Genomic DNA, 11,469 nt, shown 5'->3' with positions numbered 1-11,469 from the left:
AGGTTGCTGCATGGTAAAGTCCCTCTGCCTCAAGAAATACACAGGCACTGATTGTCATCTTAGTCAATTGAAGGCTCATCATCAGCTGCAAAAACAGAGAAAGAGCATTCACTAGCACGCCAGCCCCATTGCTCACCTTCTCCACAATGCTGACTACTACTGATGCAACATACGATTGTGCTCACCTGTTCCACTCCGAGTCCAAGCTCCAACAGTGCAGCCAGTATCATCCACACCACCTGGGAAAATAAAGGGATCAAATGATCGTTGCATTCAGAACAAGTCAGTCAATGGTGTTTTTTGTTGTTGGAGGTGCTTTTTGTGTGTGTTTCCTTTATTTCTTTTTTTTAAATCTGCCTTAGCTCAACAGCATGCAGAGCACAAACAAGAGAACTGGGGTGTTTCTAGAAGCAACAATCCCCATGCTTTTGCTGCAGCTTATAACATTGAAAGGACAACATGACCCTGCAATTAACTGGAACTTTCTTAACTGGAATTAGCTCAAACTTCTATTTACATTGAAAGAAAAATCCAGGAGGAGAACAGATTATACACCAACAAAATTAATTCCATTCCAGCCCCTGGAAAAAAATCACATACTCTCATCCCCTCCTGTACCTCAGCCGCTTGCCTGCCCCACGTGGCACATGCTTCCATCTGTTCTCTTCACCCACTTATAGCACCTCTAAAAGGCAAACTGGAATTTTACTCTATTGGATGTAGGAAAATAACTGCAGTGACAACCACACCCCAAAAACAACAGTTACCTCTGCTCATCACGCACCAGAGTCACTGCAGAGGCAGCTCGGGTCGAGACGTCCTGCACTGCGAACTGCACACTGCATTTCACCCTGAACAAAGGAAAGACACAGGCAGAAGATAAACATTCAGCTGCCAGCAGTAGCACCCGTTCCTCAACAACATAAGCAACCCCAGCTTTACTTTTATCCTTTCAAAACAGCACTCCACTTGCCTCTGGACCTGCAAATTAGGTCCAAGCTTGAAAGTAGCGGCCAGCATCACCCACGCCACCTGGGAACACAAAAGGACAAAATGACCACTGTGCTTGCAAGCACCCACCTGCTACACTGCTCCTCTATCCCAAACAGTCTCACCCCGGACCCTCTGAGGGAAACACCTGAGCATCTTCCCTTCGCTTCAGATAAGGGATGACCAGGCTGACACCACTCACCTTCCCTCAGAGCTTCGTGACATGAGGATTTCCCTTCCCTCTCCACAACTGCACAAAGCACCTGCAGAGGCAAGGGAAAAGCACACTCTGAAACAGCCACAGCGTACCTGCTGCAAGACCTCTCTCTTCCCAGCTCCGGTACTTCAGCTGCTCACCAGCTCTGAGATTCTACGCTCACAGCGCCACAGCAAACTCTGCCCAGGCCACACAACACACACTACACAAGCTACATTGCCCAGCACACACAAGCTGGTACATTCCCACCCAACAACCAGTCGCATCGCACAGGAAGGCTGCCGCACACTCCTAGAAACCAAACCTACCAGTCCTGAGCAGCTCCCCACCTCCTCCTGCCAACCACGCTCAGCACACACACTATTTACTGCTCAGAAAAACAGAAAGTTAAAACATACAAAAAAACAACTGAGCACCACAAATGCCAAAAAGACATGCACACACAGCAGCCCTGGCAGGGGTAGTCACAGACTTACCCTGTGCAGATAAAAAAGGTGACTCTGATACAACCCTGCTCAGTCTCTTGGCAATGCTGCATCTACACTGTCAAGCCACATGTAGCATGTAATCAAGCTGCTGAAACTCTCCAGGAGACTAAAACAAGTGTTTTTATACATGTAGAGATTAAAATACAGCTCAAAAACACGAGCATATGTGACCATCCCAAAAACAGTGAGACAGCAGCCTCTACTAAATATCCCTCTATTTCAAGCACTTAGAAATCTAGAATTCCAAGCACTTAGAAATCTAGAACTCCATGAACTCCAGCCTGCCTAGAGAACCTTGCAACTGACTGAAAGAAACACAAAGCACTGACCCCAAAGAGCAGCCCAGGCAGAAGGAGCTCTCTGATGCCGTGCCTGGGGCTCATATACCTTTTGTCCCCGCCCAGCACCCAAACCCAATCACCTGGGAAAGGTGAGGGGCAAAGCACAAGAGAGTAGGAAGAGAGCAAGAAAAGCAGATGTTTTTTTTGTCTTTCTTTTTTAAAATCAGCTTTATCTCAAAAGCATACAGAGAGCAGACAAGGTATCTGCGGTGATTCTAGAAGCAAAAATTCCCTTTTGCTTTCTCTGCAGGTTTTAATATTGAATTGAAAATATCACCAAGCTAGTAACTGAAACTTTTTGAACTGGAATTAAACAGACTCACCCCCATCTGTAAACACAGAGAACCAGCATTCACCAGCATGCCAGGCCTAATACCCACCTCCTGCAGAACGTTCACTACTACTAAGGCAACATATAATTGTGCAATACCTCTCTGTTCCCACCTCCTTTACCTCACCTGCTCAGTAGCTCTACCTGAAAAATGTGCCCAGGTGGCACCACGCTGAAGTGTGCCCAAACAGACTTACTTTCTAGAGATGAAGGAGGTGACCCTGCTCACTCTCTAGGCACTACTGCACTTATGTGGTCAAGGAACCCTACCCCACGGTTTCCCAAAAACAACGTACCTTTTCTTTTTCTTCGTATCTTTTATTTACATAGAAAGAAAAGTCTAGGAGCAAAACTGATTACACGCCAAAAAAAGAAAAAAATCAATTGCATTCCACTCACAGGAAAAATCACTTACTTCAGTAGGCTATCTGAGAACCAAAAGGCTGTGCTTATGGGTCAAACACACTATAGGACACTGGGGCTAGGCCCTCCGCTTCACTGAATTAAAACCCATCCCGACACTCACCAAGGTGCAACCCCAACACAAACACAGACACAGCATTTCAGCTTCAACAGTTTTGGGAACTGCTGGAAAGCAAGCTTCATACTCAGCGAGGCGTGCTCAGGCTACACAGGACGGGGCTTCGGACACCTCTTTGCCTACCAAAGAAGACGTCCATCAGCACCTGCTTTGTTCCTATTCTAAAGACTAACATCACAGCCCACGTTGCCTGGGACACCTGATAAACAGAAGAGAAAGCAGCCATACCCTTTTCAAGCCATCCCTGCACGTGTCGCTCCTTGATCATCTGCAACCTCTTCTCAAATCCTCAACCGCTTCTGTGGAGAGCCTGCCATGGCACCTGCAAAGCAAGATGGATCCCTTCGCACTCACCTCGTGCTACTTGGCAGTTCTGCTCCAATCCAGCTCACAAACAGCCCGCCCTTCTCGTGCTGCTCTTCAGAGTGCAGCTTGGCCCCACTCAGCCTGTGCGAGACACCTGCAAAAGACAAACAAAAGCATAGGCTGAAACAGCACCCAAAGCCACAGCACAGCTGGGACAGTTACTCTCAGCTGCTCCCTGTCGTGGTTTAACCCGGCTGGCAGCTAAACACCACGCAGCCGTTCGCTCACCCTCCCCCCTCCCTCTCTGGGACGGGGGAGAGAAATGGAAAGTGAAGCCTGTGAGTTGAGATAAAGACAGTTTAATAAGACAGGAAAATAATAATAACAAAAATAATAATAAAAATAATAACAATAATAATACAATGGTGATAATAGGAAAGTAATAATAGTATGTACAAACAAGTGATGCACAATGCAATTGCTCACCACTCGCTGACCGATGCCCAGCCTAACCCCGAGCAGTCCGGCCCCTTCCCCCCAGCTAGCCACCCCTATATATTGTTTAGCATGACGTCAGATGGTATGGAATACCCCTTTGGCTAGTTTGGGTCACCTGTCCTGGGTCTGTCCCCTCCCAGCTCTTACTGCACCCCCAGCCTGCCCGTTGGCAGGACAGAGCAAAAGGCTGAGATGTCCTTGGCTTGGTGTAAGCACTGCTCTGCAACAATTAAAGCATCGGGGTGTTATCAGCACTCTTCTCATCCTAAGCCAAAACACAGCATTCCACCAGCTACTAGGAAGAAAATTAATTCTGTGCTAACTGAAACCAGGACATCTATCCACCCCTTATTCCATACCATTTATGTCATGCTCAGGTTACACTCTTTTCCATACATTCTAATTAGTCACCTATAGTAATCATGGTAGTGATAACATACAGTATAATATACTATTTAACATGGTACAATTCAGTTCATGGGCTATTCTCACCCAGTATTAAATCTCCTTGAGGTACACACCGGACCTCTCCGTTCTTTTGCATCACCCACCAAGTGTATCCAGGTCCCTGAGCGAAAACAATTCCACGAATAGGTTTGCCTTTTCCTGAGGCAGGAGTAGCCCAGACTGTTTTACCCAGCATATTTTTTACATGCACTACAGGAACTTTATCCCCATCTACAGTACGTAACAGGTTTGATTGGGCAGGTCCAGCTCGGTTGGTAGATCCCCTAGTATTGACTAACCAGGTGGCCTTTGCTAAATGCGTATCCCAGTTTTTGAACGTCCCAGCGCCCATTGCTTTCAAGGTAGTCTTTAACAGGCCATTGTATCGTTCAACTTTCCCGGAGGCTGGTGCATGATAGGGGATGTGATACACCCATTCAATACCATGTTCTTCAGTAGCCCGATTCTTGGGCACATGAGCATCTACGTGGCGTACTTTCACAGCCAGGTTCTCTACCCGAGCAGCAATATCTTGCCACAATGCAGCAGCCCAGATGGGTTTGCCCCTACGCTGCCAGTTGTTTTGCTTCCATTGCTGTAACCATCCCCACAGGGCATTTGCTACCATCCATGAATCGGTGTAGAGATAGAGAACTGGCCATTTTTCTCGTTCAGCAATGTCTAAAGCCAGCTGAATGGCTTTCACTTCTGCAAACTGACTCGATTCACCTTCTCCCTCAGCAGCTTCTGCAACTCGTCGCGTAGGACTCCATACAGCAGCCTTCCATCTCCGATGCTTCCCCACAATACGACAGGACCCATCAGTGAACAGGGCATATTTCTTTTCATTCTCTGGCAACTGGTTGTACAGTGGGGCTTCTTCAGCACGACCCACCTCCTCCTCTGATGATATCCCAAAGTATTTGCCTTCTGGCCAGTCCATGATCACTTCCAATATTCCTGGGCGACTGGGGTTTCCTATTCGAGCCCGCTGAGTAATCAGTGCAACCCACTTGCTCCATGTAGCATCAGTTGCATGATGCGTAGAGGGGACCCTTCCCTTGAACATCCAGCCTAGTACCGGCAATCGGGGTGCTAGGAGGAGCTGCGCTTCAGTACCGACCACCTCCGAAGCAGATCGAACTCCTTCATATGCTGCCAATATCTCCTTTTCAGTTGGAGTATAGCGGGCCTCAGATCCTCTGTATCCTCGACTCCAAAACCCCAGGGGCCGACCTCGAGTTTCCCCAGGTTCTTTCTGCCAGAGGCTCCAGGTGGGGCCGTTCTCCCCGGCTGCAGTGTAGAGCACATTCTTTACATCTGGTCCTGTTCGAACTGGCCCAAGGGCTACTGCATGGACTATTTCCTGCTTGATTTGTTCAAAGGCTTGTCGTTGTTCAGGGCCCCATTCAAACTCATTCTTCTTACGGGTTACTTGGTAGAGCGGGTTTACAATCAGACTGTAATTTGGGATGTGCATTCTCCAAAACCCCACAACACCTAGGAAAGTCTGTGTTTCTTTTTTGTTAGTTGGTGGAGACATAGCTGTTATTTTGTTGATCACATCCATTGGGATTTGACGACGTCCATCTTGCCATTTTATTCCTAAAAACTGGATCTCTCGTGCAGGTCCTTTGACTTTATTCTGTTTTATGGCAAAACCGGCTTTCAGAAGGATTTGGACTATTTTCTTCCCTTTCTCGAAAACTTCCTCTGCTGTGTCACCCCACACAATAATGTCATCGATGTACTGCAGGTGTTCAGGAGCTTCCCCCTGCTCTAGCGCAGACTGGATCAGCCCATGGCAAATGGTAGGGCTGTGTTTCCACCCCTGGGGCAGCCTATTCCAAGTATATTGGACTCCCCTCCAAGTGAAGGCAAATTGTGGCCTGCACTCTGCTGCTAGAGGGATGGAGAAAAATGCATTAGCGATATCAATTGTGGCGTACCACTTGGCTGCCCTCGATTCAAGTTCATACTGAAGTTCCAGCATGTCCGGCACTGCAGCACTCAGTGGTGGCGTGACTTCGTTCAGGCCACGATAGTCCACTGTTAGTCTCCACTCGCCATTAGACTTTCGCACTGGCCATATGGGGCTATTGAAAGGTGAATGGGTCTTGCTGATCACTCCTTGGCTCTCCAATTGACGAATTAGCTTATGGATGGGAATCAGGGAGTCTCGATTAGTGCGATATTGCCGCCGGTGCACAGTTGTGGTAGCAATTGGCACTTGCTGTTCTTCGACCCTCAGCAACCCCACAACAGAGGGGTCCTCTGAGAGACCAGGCAAGGTAGATAATTGTTTAATGCCCTCTGTCTCTAAGGCAGCTATACCAAAAGCCCACCGGAACCCTTTTGGGTCCTTGCAATATCCTCTTCTAAGATAGTCTATGCCAAGGATACATGGAGCATCCGGGCCAGTCACAATGCGGTGCTTTTCCCACTCATTCCCAGTCAGACTTACTTCAGCCTCCAATACAGTCAACTGCTGAGATCCTCCTGTCACTCCACAAATATAGATGGGCTCTGGTCCTTTATAGCTCGATGGCATTATAGTACATTGTGCACCGGTGTCTACTAAAGCCTTATACTTCTGTGCGCGTGATGTGCCAGGCCATCGAATCCACACAGTCCAATAAACTCGATTGTCCCTTTCCTCCCCCTGGCTGGAGGCAGGGCCCCCCTAATCCTGGTCAGAATCTTCTTCGTTTCTGTGTTTGAAGGATTGTCTGCTGGAAGTTGGAGCAGCAAACTTTTCGGAGAATCCTTTTTTCCTGATTGTTTTCTTTTGCAACTCACGTACCCGTGCCTCTAGGGTCGCGGTAGATTTTCCATCCCATTTCCTCATGTCCTCTCCATGGTCTCGTAAGTAAAACCACAGGGTGGCACGGGGTGAGTACCCACCATATCGTCTTCCTTGTGTGGGTGAACGCCTACCCCTGATAGCTGAGACACTGCTTTGTACAGGTGCGGAGGAGAATAATCTCTCTTCAAGTTGGTGAAACTTTTCAGAAAGTTTCTCCCAGGTGTTCTCTTTCGGTCGTTGGACACTGGTTGGTTCAGGTTGGGGGGAAGATAGATTCTCTTTAAGTTGGTGGACCTCTTCAGACAGTTTCTCCACAGCTGAGACGCAGGCCTGTAAGGAAGAGGAGAGACTTTCTTCGTACTGCCGGAGTTGTTTAGCCGCTTCATCCACTGTGGGTTCCTCATCCTCTTTCCAGGCCATTACTGCCAATGAGCTGGCATATGATGATGGTGCACTCCGTACAAACTTCCGCCACATGGGTCGTGTACACTTGACTGCATCTGGATCTTTGGATGTTTGTGTCTGGTCTGGATCCTCATAAATCACTTCCCGTACGGCTAATTCCCTCAGGTACTGGATTCCCTTCTCCATAGTGGTCCACTTGCCTGGTACACATAAAATATCTTCCTTGAAGGGATACCTTTCCCTCACAGCTGAGAGGAGACGCCTCCAGAGGCTGGTGGGTCGTGCTCCATCTGCAATTGCTTTGTCAATGCCGGCGTCTCGAGCAAGGGATCCCAACCGTCTGGCTTCCCTGCCGTCTAATTCCACACAATTGGCTCCAGAGTCCCAGCACCGGAGCAGCCAGGTGACAAGCTGCTCACCTATACAGCGACCAAAATCTTTTCGCACATCTCGTAGCTCGCGCTCGTTTAGGCTTCGGGTAGTTACTGTTGCTCTTTCGGCATCCTCATCTTCCTCCTCCTGAATCCTTGATGGCCCAGCGTCGTCATCATCTTCGTCATCTCTATACTTAGTTTTGGCAGAAGCCTTACCTGGATTGGCAGAAGACTCTCTGCGTTCTAAACGACTTGAATTTCTGTACCATATTTTCACCTTCTCTACAGGGGCAGCTTGCACTGCTACTGCTCGTTTCTCTGACTTTGTTACAGGGTCTGCCACAGGGATTGGAATGCCCTCTGCAGGGGCAGCTTGCACTGCTACAGCTCGTTTCTCTGACCCCATTACAGGGATTGGAATACCCTCTGCAGGGTCAACTTGCACTGCTACAGCTCGTTTCTCTGACACGGCCACAGGAGCTGGAGCGGCTGCCGGAGCTGGAGCAGTTGCAGGAGCTGGGACTGGAGCAGCAGTAGGAGCTGGAGCTGGAGCGGCTGCAGGAGCTGGAGCTGGAGTGGCTGCAGGAGCTGGAGCTGGAGTGGCTGCAGGAGCTGGGACTGGAGCGGCTGCAGGAGCTGGGACTGGAGCGGCTTCAGGAGCTGGGACTGGAGCGGCTGCAGGAGCTGGAGCTGGAGCGGCTGCAGGAGCTGGGACTGGGGCGGCTGCAGGAGCTGGGACTGGGGCGGCTGCAGGAGCTGGGACTGGGGCGGCTGCAGGAGCTGGGACTGGGGCGGCTGCAGGAGCTGGGACTGGGGCGGCTGCAGGAGCTGGGACTGGGGCGGCTGCAGGAGCTGGGACTGGGGCGGCTGCAGGAGCTGGGACTGGGGCGGCTGCAGGAGCTGGGACTGGGGCGGCTGCAGGAGCTGGGACTGGGGCGGCTGCAGGAGCTGGGACTGGGGCGGCTGCAGGAGCTGGGACTGGGGCGGCTGCAGGAGCTGGGACTGGGGCGGCTGCAGGAGCTGGGACTGGGGCGGCTGCAGGAGCCGGGACTGGAGCGGCTGCAGGAACCGGAGCTGGAGCGGCTGCAGGAACCGGAGCTGGAGCGGCTGCAGGAACCGGAGCTGGAGCGGCTGCCGAGTCCACCGTAGGGGTCACAGTGGCCGTTGGATCTGTCACAGGGCTTGGAGTGGCCGCAGGGTCTGTCACTAAGTTGATAGCAGTATCAATGGCAGCTCGATAGGCATGAGCCAGGCCCCAGCACGTTACAATGATTTGTGTTACTTTAGAACTGCCAGAATCATGACACCTTTTTTTCAAGCATTCTGCCAGTTTTTGAGGATTTTGCCATTGTTCAGGGGTGAATTTCCAACACACTGGGGGTGCCAACTGCTCTAGATGCCTGCCCATATCCGCCCATACTCCCTGCCACCCACAACTATCCTGCCTCTGGGCACATCTCCGGAAGAGCTTCCCAAGTAGTTGTTTAACTATAAGCAGAATCTGAAGTGCATTCATGAGGCAGAACAACAAGACTATGGTACTCTGAGTATTCCAGAAATATTCAATATCTTGGAGAGCTATTGTGACAAGCTCAGGGGATAAGAGGGTGGTGAAGGAGGAAGGCAGAGTGACCCAGGAGGATACAGGGGTGGTGAAGGAGAAAGGGAGAGTAAGCAAGTAAGGAAAAATATCCTCCCCTTTCCCCTCCACAGATTGACTCCCTAATGGAAAAAAACAATAGGTATAATTGCTAACAGTTTCCAAGATACTGTTTCCAAAGTACAGAGTCGACGATGTTACTGAATACAAATAACAAGTTAGAGTCATGACCAGGTATCTTATCGTCTCATAAGCCATTGCTACAACACACAGCACCATAATGATCTGAAACCAGGGCCCGGAGAGGATAAACAACACGACAGAGAGCAAATACGGAAAATAATGTACTATAATACTCAATTTGGAAAACAGGCGCAGCAGAGTTGAGATTAAAGCAATCAGCATCATGACAAGTGACTATTAAGCAGGTCTAATCCTTACACCAATTTTAGTTTAACACACTCTGGTCAGATCTGCCGTTATCTCAACCTTTCGAGCCCCACGTTGGGCGCCAAAAAGGCTGTCGTGGTTTAACCCGGCTGGCAGCTAAACACCACGCAGCCGTTCGCTCACCCTCCCCCCTCCCTCTCTGGGACGGGGGAGAGAAATGGAAAGTGAAGCCCGTGAGTTGAGATAAAGACAGTTTAATAAGACAGGAAAATAATAATAACAAAAATAATAATAAAAATAATAACAATAATAATACAATGGTGATAATAGGAAAGTAATAATAGTATGTACAAACAAGTGATGCACAATGCAATTGCTCACCACTCGCTGACCGATGCCCAGCCTAACCCCGAGCAGTCCGGCCCCTTCCCCCCAGCTAGCCACCCCTATATATTGTTTAGCATGACGTCAGATGGTATGGAATACCCCTTTGGCTAGTTTGGGTCACCTGTCCTGGGTCTGTCCCCTCCCAGCTCTTACTGCACCCCCAGCCTGCCCGTTGGCAGGACAGAGCAAAAGGCTGAGATGTCCTTGGCTTGGTGTAAGCACTGCTCTGCAACAATTAAAGCATCGGGGTGTTATCAGCACTCTTCTCATCCTAAGCCAAAACACAGCATTCCACCAGCTACTAGGAAGAAAATTAATTCTGTGCTAACTGAAACCAGGACACTCCCTTACCTCGGCCCCCTCACCTACCCTCAAGGAAGATGCTTCCACCTGCTCTCTTAGGCCAGCTACAACACCCCTGAAATATAAACAGGATTTGTACTGTACTTTGTGTAGTTAAGTAACTGCAGTGACAACTGCACCCCTAAAGTACCTGCTACATCTGTTCATCGCTCACCTTGCCAAAAGCAGCTATGGTCAAGTCCCGTGTTGTACACTGTGTTTCACCTTAAACAAATTAAACAAAAGTTGTCTACTGAGTGCTGAACAGTTCCAGAAGGAGCTCTTTCCTGTGACAGGTTCCTCCTAGGGTTTACACTCTAATGGGGACAGGAAAGAAATAAAAATAAACATTTCAAAACCCCATATCTGTAAGCTTTCAAGATTCAACAGACCTCCTCAAGCACACCGTTTAAGCACTATGCGAGCAGCTGCTCACAAGCAGATATACTCTCCCAAATCCCCATCTGCCAACCACCAGAGATGACTGTGCCAGCTGCCCTTCAGTACGTGCCCAGAGGCAGACCAGATGTCTTCGCCAACACAGTCTGGACAATGTATTAGTACACCCATGCAGTGCCACGTTAGCTGTCATCACTAACTGCCAGGCAGGACAGCTCCAGACCAAACACATACACACACAGGCACGCCACAAACACTACAAACAAAACACACAACACAAGGCGCAAGAAAAAGTGACCCCCTAAAAGAAAGCCCTACGGCAACAGCAAGTCAGAACAGGTGCTCTGCACCAGACCCTACCAGAGACTCAAATGTCACCACACGCGACTGGAAGCAACTGCCAGAACTGGGATGATGGAGGCCTAAAAAGCCTGCCTTCAAGACAAGAGACCAGAAGGATGGGGACTGAAAACCCCCTAAGACAACGCTCAGGAAATCAATTCCCAAGCAAGAGCTCCTGACGTGGCCCAGATGACTTCTGCAAGAGTGAGAATGGAAACAGATGTGATCTCAAACCAAATATGATGCACAAGACATGAAACAGATC

The sequence above is a fragment of the Anas acuta genome, chromosome W (genome assembly GCF_963932015.1).
Source record: "Anas acuta chromosome W, bAnaAcu1.1, whole genome shotgun sequence".
Classification (NCBI taxonomy): domain Eukaryota; kingdom Metazoa; phylum Chordata; class Aves; order Anseriformes; family Anatidae; genus Anas; species Anas acuta.
Note: the sequence above shows the minus strand (reverse complement) of the source record.